Source organism: Microtus pennsylvanicus, chromosome 1 (genome assembly GCF_037038515.1).
Source record: "Microtus pennsylvanicus isolate mMicPen1 chromosome 1, mMicPen1.hap1, whole genome shotgun sequence".
NCBI lineage: Eukaryota > Metazoa > Chordata > Mammalia > Rodentia > Cricetidae > Microtus > Microtus pennsylvanicus.
The window spans coordinates 89,356,469-89,370,552 of NC_134579.1; the positions used below are offsets into that span (position 1 = coordinate 89,356,469).

Consider the following 14,084-nt stretch of genomic DNA (forward strand, 5'->3'; position numbering starts at 1 on the left):
TTTTGTTTGTGTGTTGGTTTTGTTCTAGGCTAACATTGATCGGAAGTTGCTGTAAAGTCCTTTCTGGGTGACAGCAGGGGTTAGGATCCCTGTGCGGTGACCCAGCTCTGCAGTCTTCGATCTGGTGGGGTGATTGCAGGTCAGACTGTGGCGGTGCTTGGTGGCTGGTGTTATGTGCTGAGGCTGGCTCTTCTATCATTAGGTCAGTTAGTGAGTCTCGCAGTGTCCTCTTCGAAGCTTGGGAAGTGGCTTTGAAAGGCCTGCCCTTAGTCTCTTGGTGAGTAAGTGGAGGAAGCCCAGATGAGACAGAGACTGGCTCCAGTGCCCACTGCACGGTGGCATCCTGTGCAGTGGGCGTAGAGAGGGGAGATGGGCATTGCCAGGGTGCCTGACGGTGCTCAACAAGAGTCACTGCTGGCTGCTCACTGGTAAGAAAGGGATCGGAAATGCCGGTGCCGGCCTGCTAGGGCTGGGGAGATGGGCATTGCCAGGGTGCCTGACGGTGCTCAACAAGAGTCACTGCTGGCTGCTCACTGGTAAGAAAGGGATCGGAAATGCCGGTGCCGGCCTGCTAGGGCTGGGGAGATGGGCATTGCCAGGTGCCTGACGGTGCTCAACAAGAGTCACTGCTGGCTGCTCACTGGTAAGAAAGGGATCGGAAATGCCGGTGCCGGCCTGCTAGGGCTGGGGAGGTGTGTGCTCATGAGAAGTACCTGAAGGCCACCTTGGAAAAGTAACTGGCACCCTGCATGTAAGGCCTTGGATGCTATGCTCAAGAATGGACCCTCACTGTTTGGAGTGCTGCAGGGTCAAGGACCAGGGCCCTGGCTTGTGCTGACAGTGTCGAGGAAGTGGATATTTATTGAGGGGACAAGCTGCTGTTGTAGCCTAGAAGGATATGTGCCTTCCCAGTAGACCTTGTGTGCTGGCCATGGCTTTAGAGCAGGCATCTCTCCTGTGGCACCTTTAGGCCTGGGCTAGACCGCAGGAAGGTGGTGGAGCTGGAGATTCCAGGCACTGGTGTTAGGTTAGAGCAGGAAGTACTGGTTTGATGTTTCAAGGATGCAGACTTCCCCTCAGTACCAAAGCCTTATTTCAGAACACGGTGCTTAGTCTCGGGGATTATAAATCCTTAACTCCCTCTGGGCCTCTGCAGTGTTTAAGTAGAAGTGAATAGGAGCTGGTGGAGGGGAGCCCTCACTAAGTAGGTGGTGAGTCTCTCAGGCTTCTTAACCTGACACTGCTGAAGTCAACTGTGAGAGGCCCTGTCTCCCTGGAGGCGCATGCGCACTATGTAATGTGTCAGGAGCAAGCAGCTTGATAGCGTGGTGTTCAGATGATGTCCACCCTCTGTCTTTACATTCACTTTATACACTCTGCATCCAAATGATGGCATCTCGCTCTGGTGTGTCACTGTTCCCCGGGTGCTCCTTACACATCCCGCCAACACTCTTCCAGCCTGGGATGCGGTGTCTTTCTAACAGGTAGTGGGAGGTGAAGACAGTAAGTGTTTTCGTGTGCTGAGCAGATAGGCGTGGATTCACTGGCAGAAATAAGGAATGAAGAGTGGATTGGTTACCTTAGCCTCCCTGTCCATCTACGCTCAGAACAGAGGGCTCTTACACAGCAGCCCATGTAATTGGACCTCTTCTGATTGACTGGTTAGTGTTTCTTTCTTCAGATTTGCCTTTTTTTTTTTCCTTTTGGAAGTCAGTTCTTTTCAGGGTTCAGTTTGATGGTGTGGCGCCTAGCATGAATGACAATGTTCTTGTTAGGTCTGACCCACAGAGGCCTGCTGCAGTTCAGTCCAAAACAACAACCTTCCATGGTCTTCCTTTAAGGATTTTCGACTAGGCATGGTTAGCTTGGTCAAACACACATTCCAGTCCTGAGTTTCTGCAAGTCATACTATGGCAGGAATTGATTTTCCTTACATCATATCATATCATATCATATCATATCATATCATATCATATCAGGCTCACAGCCATCCTCACTTCCTGTTCCCAGGACATCCTACACCCTCCGCTAACCTCCATGGGCACCAGGCCCACTTGTGGTGTGCATACATACATGCAGGCAAAACATTTATGCACATACGATAAAATAATCTGAAAAGAATTTTCAGACGCATAAACATTAGCTGGCAGTGTGATTTGCTACACTTAATACATGGCACCTGGTGTTTTTATTTGAACATACTCCACTATCTCCTCCATTACCTGTTTTATATTTACCTGTGTCTTCCTAAATGTGTAGTAAAGACTTGTAATGGTAAGGACCGTTTCTTGTTACTCAACAGTGGCTCCCCTACCGTCTCTTAACAGTTCAGTTAGATGTTATATTGAGTCGTGGGCCCAGGTAAACACGGTCCTGCTGTTCTGCTGTAAAAGGTGTCGGTGTGTAATGCAGTGAGAACTAAACTTCAGAGACCTCAGAGAAAACACAAAAGCTGCTCTTGGTGAGAGACATATGCTTCATGACCCCTCTTTCTGTCCCCCCTTCCCCCTCCTTTCCTTCCTCCCCCTCCTCTCTTGTTCTCTCCTTCTGTCCTTCCTTTCCTGTGCTGAACTATATGCTCAGTCCCCTGTAATGTCATGTCTTACTACGTGTGCTTTTCCAACACTAATAGCATCCACATGCTTTATGGGATTGAGCAGGGTGTTGCAAACAGAACTTCATCTGTGAATAGCTGAGAACGCTGCTGTCCTGATCTGGTAGATGGCAATGGGGTCTAGTTAAGGGAGAGGAACAAGGAAATGAGGCAAGCAAGCAAACAGCCGCCCCAGGAGGAGCCACATGCGAGTCATGTGTATGTCAGCTTCTGATTGTTGTGAAGCTAGGATTGGGAGGCTTAAGAGCCATGTCATGGACCAAAATAGTCAACAGGTTTAATGCGATCAGATTAGGGCAATTGGGCAGATTAACAGTGAGCACTTTAGACACAGTCTGTTTTGACATGAAACATTTTCATATCACAGAATTCCTTATTTCATATTGACTTTAAATGCCGTGAGCAAGTGAGATCAACAGACTGATTCCAGGGAAAATTTGATTATCATTGGCTTTGGAAGATGTCCCATAGAAGAGAGTTCCTGAGCATCATCTAGTCGTCTTTCATTTTGGGGGCTGAGAAATGGAAACAGAAGGTAATTTGTACTGCTGTTGATATAATGTTCTGAAGTGCATTTGAAGTTACCTGGACTCATGTTCGTTATCATAAAAGATGTCTGGTCCTCTCCCTTCTCTCCTCTCTTGCTTTTAGGAAAAGACTTGAAAGCAATAACCATAATAAAACTAGGTGGTTATTTATCCAAAGCTGTGACTCACTATGGCTCTGTGATGTACTCATTATAAGCGATTTTTATTTGGTAGCAACATTTTAACAGTTACTTGGAGACCACAAGAGTGCATTTTGATTCTGCCATGCTGAGGTCATTAATCAGAACCCAAAGGTAGATCCATCTTTGATGGGATTTTGGACGGGGGTGTGGCTCCCCAAAGACCACCCCTTTCATTACTGATTTGTTTGTTCTTGGAGTCAGTGAATACTTGAATGTGTGCGTGTTATTCCTCACACTCTTTCTTAAATACTTGTAATAGGAGCTTCTATCCAACTATCTGAGCCAGAACCCTAGGGTGGCGCTGTTTGACAATGGCCAGTCACTTCAAATTATTGCTTATGTTAGCATTAATTAAAATTAAATAAAACTTTAAGTCTCTCTGTCATACTAGCTGGGTCTTTGGCCCCCCAGACCCAGTGCTCCAGGTAGCTGGAGGCTGTCTGATTGAACATTATTCTTTGGAGCATTTCCCTCATGGCAGGGATCTTAGGTGGGCAGGATACCTTAGGGTGTTCCTCAACTCCCCCGTGTGGGAGAAAGCTCAGCTTTCCCTTCCACTTCTGATCGTGATCTGTCTCTCACTTCATTTCCTGTAAACGTCTCGTCTCCCTCATCTTAGTGCAGGGCTGTGTCACCAGTCATCCGAATTATGACTCAAAGTCAGTTTCTGAATCCATAGCCTGTCCACCGCCTCCCTCCAGGTGGTAGGCCTCTGCCCTGTGCTGTTTTGCACCATTGTAACCTCTGTAAAGTACCTGTTACCAGAAACCTCGCTTGCTCCTTCTGGTATACTGAGAAACACTTTGGTATGCAGGATGGGGCTTTGGTGGTCGCAGAATGGGAACACACTTGCTGTGTGACATGTGTCTGCGAATGTATCTATTGAGAAGTATGGTGTGGGAGGGGATGAAAGAGCCAGGCCTAGGCTGCATTCTGAAGGGTAGAGATGGGTACCTGGAAGCTAGAAGTGACATGAACACGTCAGTGCTCCTGACAGAGGAACATGACGGGCGGGAACTGGTGGGGAGTCTGCTCCTGGATGGTAGCCACACAGGGCTGCTGGGTTTAACCCTGAGCATGAGAAGAGCTGGAACCATGTGCCCCTGAGCTGGCAAGATTTCACCTCATTAAAAACTTGTTTTTAGAGCCTGGCAGTGGTGGCACACGCTTTTAATCCTAGCAGGAAGGCAGAGGCAGGTAGATCTCTGTGAGTTCAAGGCCAGCCTGGTCTACGAAGCAAGTTCCAGGACTGCCAGGGCTGTTAAACAGAGAAACCCTGTCTCAAAAAATCAAAGCGGGGGTGGGAGGTAGAAATGAAAAAAAGAAAAAAATTGTTTTTAGATTTACTCATTTTATTTCATGTGTATGACTATTTTGCCTGCACATACATGCCGAGTTCACATGGAGGTCAGAAGAGGGCATCAGATCCTCTGGAGCTGGAGTTACAGATGGTTGTGAGTTGCCATATGGGTGCTGGAACTCAAACCCAGGTTCTCCAGAAGAGCAACCAGTGTTCTTAACCACTGAGCCAGATTTCACCTCTTGTTAGCTGTGCTGTGTTTCACATGTAATAGCTCTGACCGCTAACTATCTAGTTAATTCTCAAATGTTAGCAGCTTTTCAGGGAAGAAAACTCCATGTATTTGTATCTGAAGAGAGACCACATGATCCAGTTAGTAATGGGTGCTGTGTCAGGCCCCGGTATGTCATCTGGGTGCTTGCTTGTCCTTTGTGATCCGGTCACCTCTGACTCTCCAGTTCTTCACTGCAGTAGGGGTTCTGCCTGCTCTGAAAACTAAGTTGGATCCATGTGTGATGTTGGTTCTAGGATTGGTCCTGTTTACGGTATTTACCAAGTGTTAGCCCATAGGAAAAGTTGTGATTTGATAGACTTCCCCACAAATCGGAGACTTCCTGGGTATAACTGATTATCCGGAAACCGTGACCCTGGGTACTTTCCTTCCCCGAGGCACAGCCAGTTAGCTGTATCCATCTCTAAAGTGAGCTTAGGTATTGGGAGATTAGCTGCTTTTCTGTTGCTCTGGTAAAATACCATGGCTAGAGCAAACTGGTAGGAGAAGGAGTTTATTTTTGTTTACCAAACCCGAGGCACAGAGTCCCTGGTGGAGAAGGCATGGCATGGTGCAGGAGCAGGAACCTGAGAAATTCTATCTCGACCAAACATGGGAAACAGGGAGAGAAAACAGGAAGAGTGTGTGTGTGTGTGTGTGTGTGTGTGTGTGTGTGTGTGAGAGAGAGAGAGAGAGAGAGAGAGAGAGAGAGAGAGAGAGAGAGAGAGAGAGAGAGAGAGGTCATAAACCCTCAAAGCTCACCCCAACGATGTGCTTCCTACAGCAGGGTTCTACTTCCTAAAGATACCATAACCTTTTCAAACAGTGCCACATACTGGGGACCAGCTGTTCAAACGTGTGCATCAGGTGGGGGCAATGGCATTTCTAGTAGAGGAAAAAGGAGGCCTGGATAATCCAAAATCCAAGGATAATTTTCCGCATTTACAAGTAAATTGCTAACATACAGAAATTACTTGGGGCAAAAGGTCATCTTTTTAAGAGAGGGTTTATTTTCTTTTTAGTTTTATGTATACATGTGTGTTGCTGTGTGTGTCCACGAGTGCTGTGGAGGTCAGAGGAGGGTGCCAGAGCCCTGGAGCTAGAGTCGCAGTTGGTCTGAGCTGCCTGCTGTACAGGGGCAGTAGGCAGGTGCTCCTAACTGCCCAGCCATCTCCCCGGTGCCCGACTGTCTCTTGTATTCTTCACAATCAATTGCAAGTACGTAGCTGACTTTTACAAGTGTTCTCAAAGGGCAGTGACTGTCTTCGCCGTGATGGCTATCAAAGTCTTCTGAACTAGTATAGCTGAGGCATGTTCAGATAGTTCTTTTGGAAGACTTGAAGTTGCTTTTCTCTCTATCAGAACCTGTACCATTTCTGTTATCCCCCCTGTGCCTGACCTGCCTTCCAGGTTTTCCTTCTGCCACTGGTGACTTCTAAAAGGGGTTTGGCAAGGTGCACCTCCTCATGGGCTGCCCTGCTCTCAGCGTCTCACACGAACTGATTTGCATCAGAATCCCCCATGCGTTCTCGTTCAGACTCTTTCGTGAGCAGTTGTTCCTCGATGGTTTTATGTGTTCGGTGTCTGTAAGGGGCTGACTTGTCTTTTTTTGTGTGTTTATCTCCATTTTTCATCATTGAAATGTTTGTAACATAATTATCAAGATTTAATTAAATGCAGATATTTTTGGGAAAAATGAGCGGTCCTTACCTGAATGATCAATATTATTTGACTACTTCTGTAGTGATGATAGCAGTGCCCGAAAAGAACTCTTACTGTTGAATGAACAAATCCAATCACTTAGCTGAAGGTGCTTAGAATACAGTTGGTGGGGTTTTTGCCCTTTAACTCTTACTAACTATGAATCTTTGAAGTTACACCTAGAATTTCTTAAGGGATCTGGGATAAATAAAACTTTATGTACTGTATTACATCTTTGCTTGAGCTAACTAAAAAATCAGTAGTTCTGGGATTAGGGCTCTTTTGGTGAAATTGTTGAGTTGTAAAATTTGGGTTTCAGGCTTAGGTGAAGACTTGAACGTTTTAGCTACTGTTATTAATTATTTCCTTCATTTTCCCATTCAGTTCTGATCCTGCTTGCTGTCCCTGCTGATACCTGAGCCACGGCGGTGATGCTGCCAAGACCTCTGCAGCCCACAAGTCAACCTACATGGTAGGAGTGCCAGCCTTTTAGCTTCAAGGTCACCCAAGATCAGCAACAGCGTAATCTAGAAATGTAATTGAAAACAGAATAGCATAAAAGATAACGATGGCTTAGTAGTTACTAGCAGTGTAATTTAATATATTGATAATAACTCAAGGCCTTTGATTCTAATCAGTGTTTTGGGATGTTAAAAGAGAAAACTATGACTGGATATATTAAATTCATTTTTGTGTGAAGCAAGTAATATGGCTATCTGATTTATGTCTTATTAAACAGTTCTATCCTAGCTAGGCGATGGTGACACAGGCCTTTAGTCCCAGCACTTGGGAGGCAGAAGCAGGGGGGGAGCTCTGTGAGTTTGAGGCCAATCTGTTCTACAGAGAGATAAGCTCCAAAGCTACACAGAGAAACCCTGTCTAGAAAAACCAACCAACTAACCAACCAACCAACAGACAAAAAAAATAAAATAAAAAATGAAAACAGTCCTATTCTTATTTGTCCCATGAGATTTTTTTTAAATAAGATTTTTTTTTAAAAAAAGTGTATGCGTATGAGTGTTTTCCTGCATATATGCATCTATCTGTACTATGTGCATGCTATGCCTGCAGAGGTCAGAAGAGGGCTCAGATCCACTGGCAAATGGTTGTGAGCTGCCATGTGGGTGCTGGGAATTAAACTCAGATCCTCTGCAGGAGCAGCCAGTGCTCTGGACTGCTGAGCCATCTCTTCAGGACTGCCTCCCTCCACTAATGGAATTGTACAGTTCTCAAGAATGACCTTTGTATATGACAGTGTTGTGCTACAGTGTCAGAAGGTCAGGTACACTCCAGGCCATCTTTATTCTTCTGTGCTCACTCCTTGTCAGGGGCCCCTAACTACCAGACCATTCGTCCCATATCCAAATGTAATCAAAGGTTCTGTTGCTGATTGCAGCACTCCAGCGATGAAAGGAAACATTGTGGCTGTGCATCCCCAATTATCAGCTGCTGAGGACTTCTGGTAACAGACGCATCCTTAGCACTCGATTTCATTAGTGAGAAAAGGAAGATAGTGATGCCAAGTGCTGTTTACTTCAGAAGTCCAGGAATCTGACAGTATTTAGAAATCAGTATGATTCACAATATTAACAGACTAAGCAGCAGAGTGAGTATTTTAAATTTCTGTGATCATTTATGGAGATGTATCTATCAATACTCATCATTTCGTGTAATGATAAAATCCATAATTGATAAGGTCTCAGAAAAACAAGAATTTTAAAACTAGGAATACAAAAGTCCTTCCAGAAATGGATAAAGGTATCTGTGAAAACACTTTAGCTAATAGTAAGAGAGTAGTGTTTTCCCCTGAGGTTAGGAACAAGACAAGGGTGGTCTAGAGTCGAAATCAGAGGACCCAGGAAAGGAAGAACAAAGAAATCAAATTAGCTTTCTAGTCTCTGAAGTAGGAGAAAGGATGAGAAGCAAGATAATAAAATCTAGACAGTAGTGAAGGCAGTGCAGTTTTTAACATGCCTCTACAGAAAGAGACAAACAGAAAAAAGGTCAAACAGCTGGCATGCTAATAAAGCACAGGGCAGTGGCTTTTAAAGTTTCTGGAAACTTCTGTCCTTTTCCCAACAGGCCGAGACTTGCCCTCTTCAGAAGTTCCCCATCCTATCGGTTTAGGCCAGAGACTTAGCTGAAGAATACTTTGGGGCTTGAGGCTGTCCCCTTTTCTAATTGTGGACTCAGTTGCCAAGCATAACATAGCCTGTGACTCTCCAGTGCTCAAGAGTTCTGAAACAACTAGGGGCCAACAGCTAACAGAAGGGGTCGCTCCCCCAACCCCCGTAACTCTGATGATGACTTCTGAATGCGCCTCATACTGAAGATGGCCCATAGCAACTTATTTCTAACAAGAGGCTTGGGAATAGAAATGAATGTTGGCTGCCAGTAGACATTGTCTGCTCTGTGTGTGTGTACGTGTGTGTGTACATATGTGAGCACATGTGTGTGCATGTGTGCACCCATGCCTGCGTGCGTGTGTGCACATGTGTTTGTGCCCGTGTGTGTGTGTGTGTGTGTGTGTGCGTGTGCATGCTCATGCGTTTGTGTCCGTGTGTGAGTGTGTGTGCTTGTATGGTGTTTATCATTTGAGCCACATTGTATATCACTATAAGTCACATATTATGGCTATTGATTTTTGCTTAGTGCTTCCCAAGTCTTTCCTCATCTTTACGACGTTTTCAGTGTAGAGTTGATGAAATTTGAGTTCTGGTCCCAACTGCTTGGAATAGTTATGTGACCTGTCTAGTGGCTGTGGGTGCTTTTCTAAGAATTATTCCTGAGTTATTTGAAATACGTCACTTACTCTGGCCTAGATAGGATGTTTAGACAGTTTATAGAAGCCTTTCCATCCATGTGCTCTGTGTGGTGGGGTGGAATAGTACAGTAGTTCATACATTAATCCTGAATGCAGAGTAGCCAGAATTACATGGTATCAGTTAGCTGCTGTTCTTTTGCTTAAATTGGGTCAAAGTCATGAGAAACGCAAAGTCCGTCTTCCTAAGTGTTCCAGCCTTGAGCTTCACGTGTCAGTGGCTCTCAGCGGTAAGCCTCAGCAGCTCTGAGCTCCCATTCCCAGCAGCTGTCAGCAGCTAGTGTTGACGGATGCTCTTGGCGGCCCTCTTAGCAGCTCTCTGTCGCTGTCCCCAACCGGAGCCAGTAGCTCTTGGCAGCTCTCTCCACAACTCTGTCTGCTTAGCATTTCCTAAGCTAGTAGCTCCTGGTGTTACCAGCTCTCAGCGAAAGGAACTCAGCCCACTCAATCCCTGACGCAGACATGAACAGATGATAAAACCCCAAGAACATGGATATACTGGGGTTTGCATAAGCTGCCGTGACTGGAACAGAGGTCTGACATGGCCCAGTGAGGACAGGCTGCTTATGTAGACATAAAGGGTGGGCGCATGCGCAGTCTGCTGCTCACTAACTATGGACTTCCCGTATTGCCATGGCAGCCTGTACAAGCATATTAGACTTACCGACCCTGGTTCTCATAGGTGGGGGGGATGCTGGAGTGCTGAGGCTGTGTCCAGGGACACTTGCGGAGGGATCACTGTACGACGGGCTGGAGGAAATGTGCCAGGAGTGGTGCTGGCTAGCGTTATGTCAATCTGACGTAGCACAATTGAGAGAATGCCCCATCGTACTGGCTGTGGCGAGCCCATGGGCATTTTTCTTGATTAATTCTTATTGTGGAAAGGCCCAGCTCACTGTGGACGGTGCTGGCCCTGGGCAGGTGGTCCTGTATTGTATAAGAAGGCAGTCTGAGAAAGCCAAAAGGAGCAAGCCAGTGAGCAGTACTTTTCTATGGCCTCTGCTTAGTTTCTGCTCCAGGTTCATTCTCAGTTTGAGTTAGTGCCCCGAGTTCCTTCAGTGATGAACTATGATGTGGAACTGTAAGCTGAGATGAATCCTTTCCTCCCCAAGGTGCCTTGGCTTGTGGTGTTTCATCACAGCAACAGAAACCCTAAGACAGGAATTAAGAACCCCCTGGTGGTTGCTATAACAACTTCAGAAGAGATAGTGCCTGGAAGGGGCCTTCTCTGCTGTCAGAATAATAGCGTAGGTCAGCCCTCAAGCAGCCACACTCACACACACTCAGTGGAATCCTCAGCCCCAGTAGAAGCCGTGACAGGTGTTGTGACAACTAAGATGCAGAAGTCCAGGATTCAGAGCCAAGGCTCCCGGCAGCCAGGCCTGGTCTAGGCTGATCTGTGCTTCTGTGGGCCATCTGGACCCCCTAGGATGGTAGTAGGAGCCCATCATTTAGGACTGTGGGCGAAGGGGTGGGAGGTGCAGGCTTGACTGTCAATTTTCTGGCCTCCTAAGGGAAAGATCATATTTGATCGAAGTCTGATGTTTTTATTTCAAGGGAAGGGATCATCATTTGCTCTCGTGTGTGCCTGCCATTTGTGTTTCCTGAATGGGACTTCCTTCCCTCTCCGGTCGTGTCTCTTTAGCCATGCCTGCTGACTGGCATGTTTTTATTGGTGGTTTCTTCATTGCTCTTTAACTGTTAGAGTTGTCATCTGTAGCTCAGCAGTATCAGTCAGATATCTGAAGTCTGGGTCTTTATTTCTATGAATTGGAACCTGAGGGACAAACCTACACAGAAATGTCTTTTTTATTGATTATAAAACTTTTGAAATAATTCCTATACATAATTGTTACCACTCAAGACATACCTGTTCGCTTGCACACCTCGTCATGCATTTCTCATGTTTGGCATGTACTGGGGCTAGAAAGGAGACTAGACCACACGGACCCTGATGGAGAGCACAAAGGCTCCTCCTCCTCCGGTGGGAAGCTGCACTTTTCCTTGGCGTGGCCACAGCATTTCCCTGAGTCTCCTTGGCAACTCTGTGCATTCTAGTCTTTCACACTCTGTCTCCTTACAGATACCAACTAGAATTTGTGTTACAAGGAGCCATACTGGATCCTGGCCCACAGAGAGCCGGGACCGTTCCCCTGGCTTGAGCAAGCTTAGGTTATGGCACAAATATCCGCATCTGTACAGTGGTCAGCCAGAAGTTAATTGTGTATGTGGCAAGTGCAGCCAGGAGCAAGGTGGGAATCTCAGCTCATGCATACTGCCAGCTGCAAGGCAGTGTGAAAAGTGAGGATCCAGGCAGGTCGTCCCTTAGTGAGATAAATCTCTGATGTGAATGGAACAGTGGAAATGTAAACTAATTTATCTCTTTTATATGCTGGAGTTGACCAACTCATGGCAAATGTGAGTTAAACTGAGAGGGGCTTTCAAGGAGAGGGAAGGAGAGAAAATGGAAGCATTACATCGGAAGTCAAGGGCATCTCCGGATCTCAAGCTGACAGGCCACATTGCAGGCAGCAGAGGTAACCAGGCCAGTGCTTTGTTAGTGTGATCTTAGTTGTCACTCTGCCCCCTCAGACTGCCTTTCTTTGAAGTGTAGCAGAGGGGATATCCCCAGATTGCACTGCAGAGGACCCTGTGACTAATGGGAATTTGACTGTGGGAAGATAGAGCTCATGATGGCTGTTTCCCGGGAGCTAGCAGGAGGCGCTTGACTCCACCCAGGGAACTGTAATGCAGAGGCAAGTCGATCTGTATCGAAACCTGGCCCTTGGAGATAAAAAGGGGCACCCTCAAGTGAAGACACTGTGGGCTCTGGTCAGCATCATGTCACTCGCTGCTTGTGGCCACAAGGATGTCGCTGGGATTGCTTGTCTTCCCAGGTGAATTACAAGTTTGTGTAATTAGAAAGCCAATACCTGCAGCATGTACAACTTGGTTCAGTGTGTAATGTATTCCATGCCACCCAGTTTAACTCTGCCTCACTCATAATTGCCTGGCATGCAGCAATCAGACTAAAGGTCACGAGCCCACCAGGAATAGAAAAGATAGAATCGTTAGCTCTGCCGGGTCTCTAGGTGTCACATCATCTACAAATACAGACGGCCTCACTCCTTCCTTTCCTGTCTTTAACCCTTTTATTTCCCTCTCCTGTTTGAGTGCTGTAGCAAAGACTTTAAGCACCGTGTTGAATGAATGAAGAGCAAATGCGCTGTCTTCCCCTGCTCTTCGTGGAGAGGTTTTGATGTTTTCTCCATTTGGTACAATGCTGGCCCAAGTTTTCATGTGTGCCCTTGTTTTGTTGAGGTACAGGCCCTCTATTCTTTGTTTTTTTTTTATCATGAAGGAACTCTCGGCACAAAAACACAGCTCTCACCTCCCAAGGGTTAAGAGGCAGTTCATTCTATTCTTTCTAGAGTGTAATGTATTACACTCTATATTACATAATGTGAGTGGTCATATCCTGGAAACACAGACTCAGTTTATCTTAAATAATGCGTTCCAACATGGTAATAATAACAGAATAGAGAAAGTCATAAATCAAAACACTTTTCAAATAAACTGTGAGAAATGTTAGGATACCGCATTACAGCAAGGTTGGGAAGTTTCAGCTGTGACTTCAGATGCTGTTTGGTGGCATTCTTAGCCTTTGGGTGATGGAAACTAGGGTTCTGTTAAGTTAATATATTCCAAGAGGTTTCATCTATTAGTTGCAAAATGGTAGATCAGACACAGAAGTGGGTCAGGAATGACTATTTAGCAGGCCGAATGTATATTGTATATACAAGATAAACTGTAGTTAGGGTCGGGACTTGCACTGTTCCAGCGTCTCTGCAATCAGTGAGGTTCTCGTCGGTCAGTCGGTCTTACAGAAGGGCCAGTGTTAGTGCGCTTCCCTTCGGGGGCTTCGGTTCACAGTAACGGGGAAGTCACATTTTGTGCATGTGGGGACTGCGTAAAATTTATTAAATGTTATTAATGTCCCACATCACTAGGAAAGTTTCACTCCAGGGAACTGATGCTAGGCAGAGCAGCAGTCTTTCAGGAGATGGTAATGGCTGCCGTTAGGAAAAAGCTGCAATTATTGGATCATATAAAAATCTACTAACCAATGTCATCCAGATTCGATTCTTTGGTCTGTATTTGTCATGACATGTGACAGGTCACAGGGGTAATCTAAAATTAAAACAATCAGGAACACTGGAGGGAACACTGACAAAGCAAATGAGGGAAACAGATCATTTAAACAACTGAAATTTACAATTTTGAAAATACTTGATTGATTGCCAGTTTCCTCCTGTACTGACAGTTACTTGTAGCGTATGAGCTTATTTTATTGTTGGAGTATTTGAAAAAAAAAAAACCTACTGCCTTTTAATTTTAGTTGATCTTTTGGCCAGTTTGATCTTACTGCTACAACCATGTGGAACAACCTGCTCTAATTCCCAGGAAAGATAACTTTATTAAAAGCTAATGCTACCAATATTGTGTTACTATCTAGGAATAGACCAAAAAGTACTAAGTATTATAAGCAATTTAAAAAATCTAATTTAAAAAGAATTTAAGAAACATAAGAAAAGAAACATTTAGGTGTTGGGCACTGCATGGCTAATGTATTTGGAGGTGACTGTC

The 14,084-nt window shown here is 45.6% G+C and overlaps 1 protein-coding gene across 9 annotated transcripts in view; it reads left to right on the forward strand.

The window, feature by feature from the left end:
* The window catches only part of Wasf3 (WASP family member 3), a 91,095-nt gene that overhangs the window by 37,528 nt on the left and 39,483 nt on the right, over nucleotides 1–14,084 (forward strand). For all 9 annotated transcript variants that reach the window (XM_075972462.1, XM_075972529.1, XM_075972483.1 and 6 more), the window contains one exon: nucleotides 7,001–7,088. The gene's annotated coding sequence lies outside the window, so the exon portion shown is untranslated. The remainder of the gene's footprint in view (nucleotides 1–7,000; nucleotides 7,089–14,084) is intronic.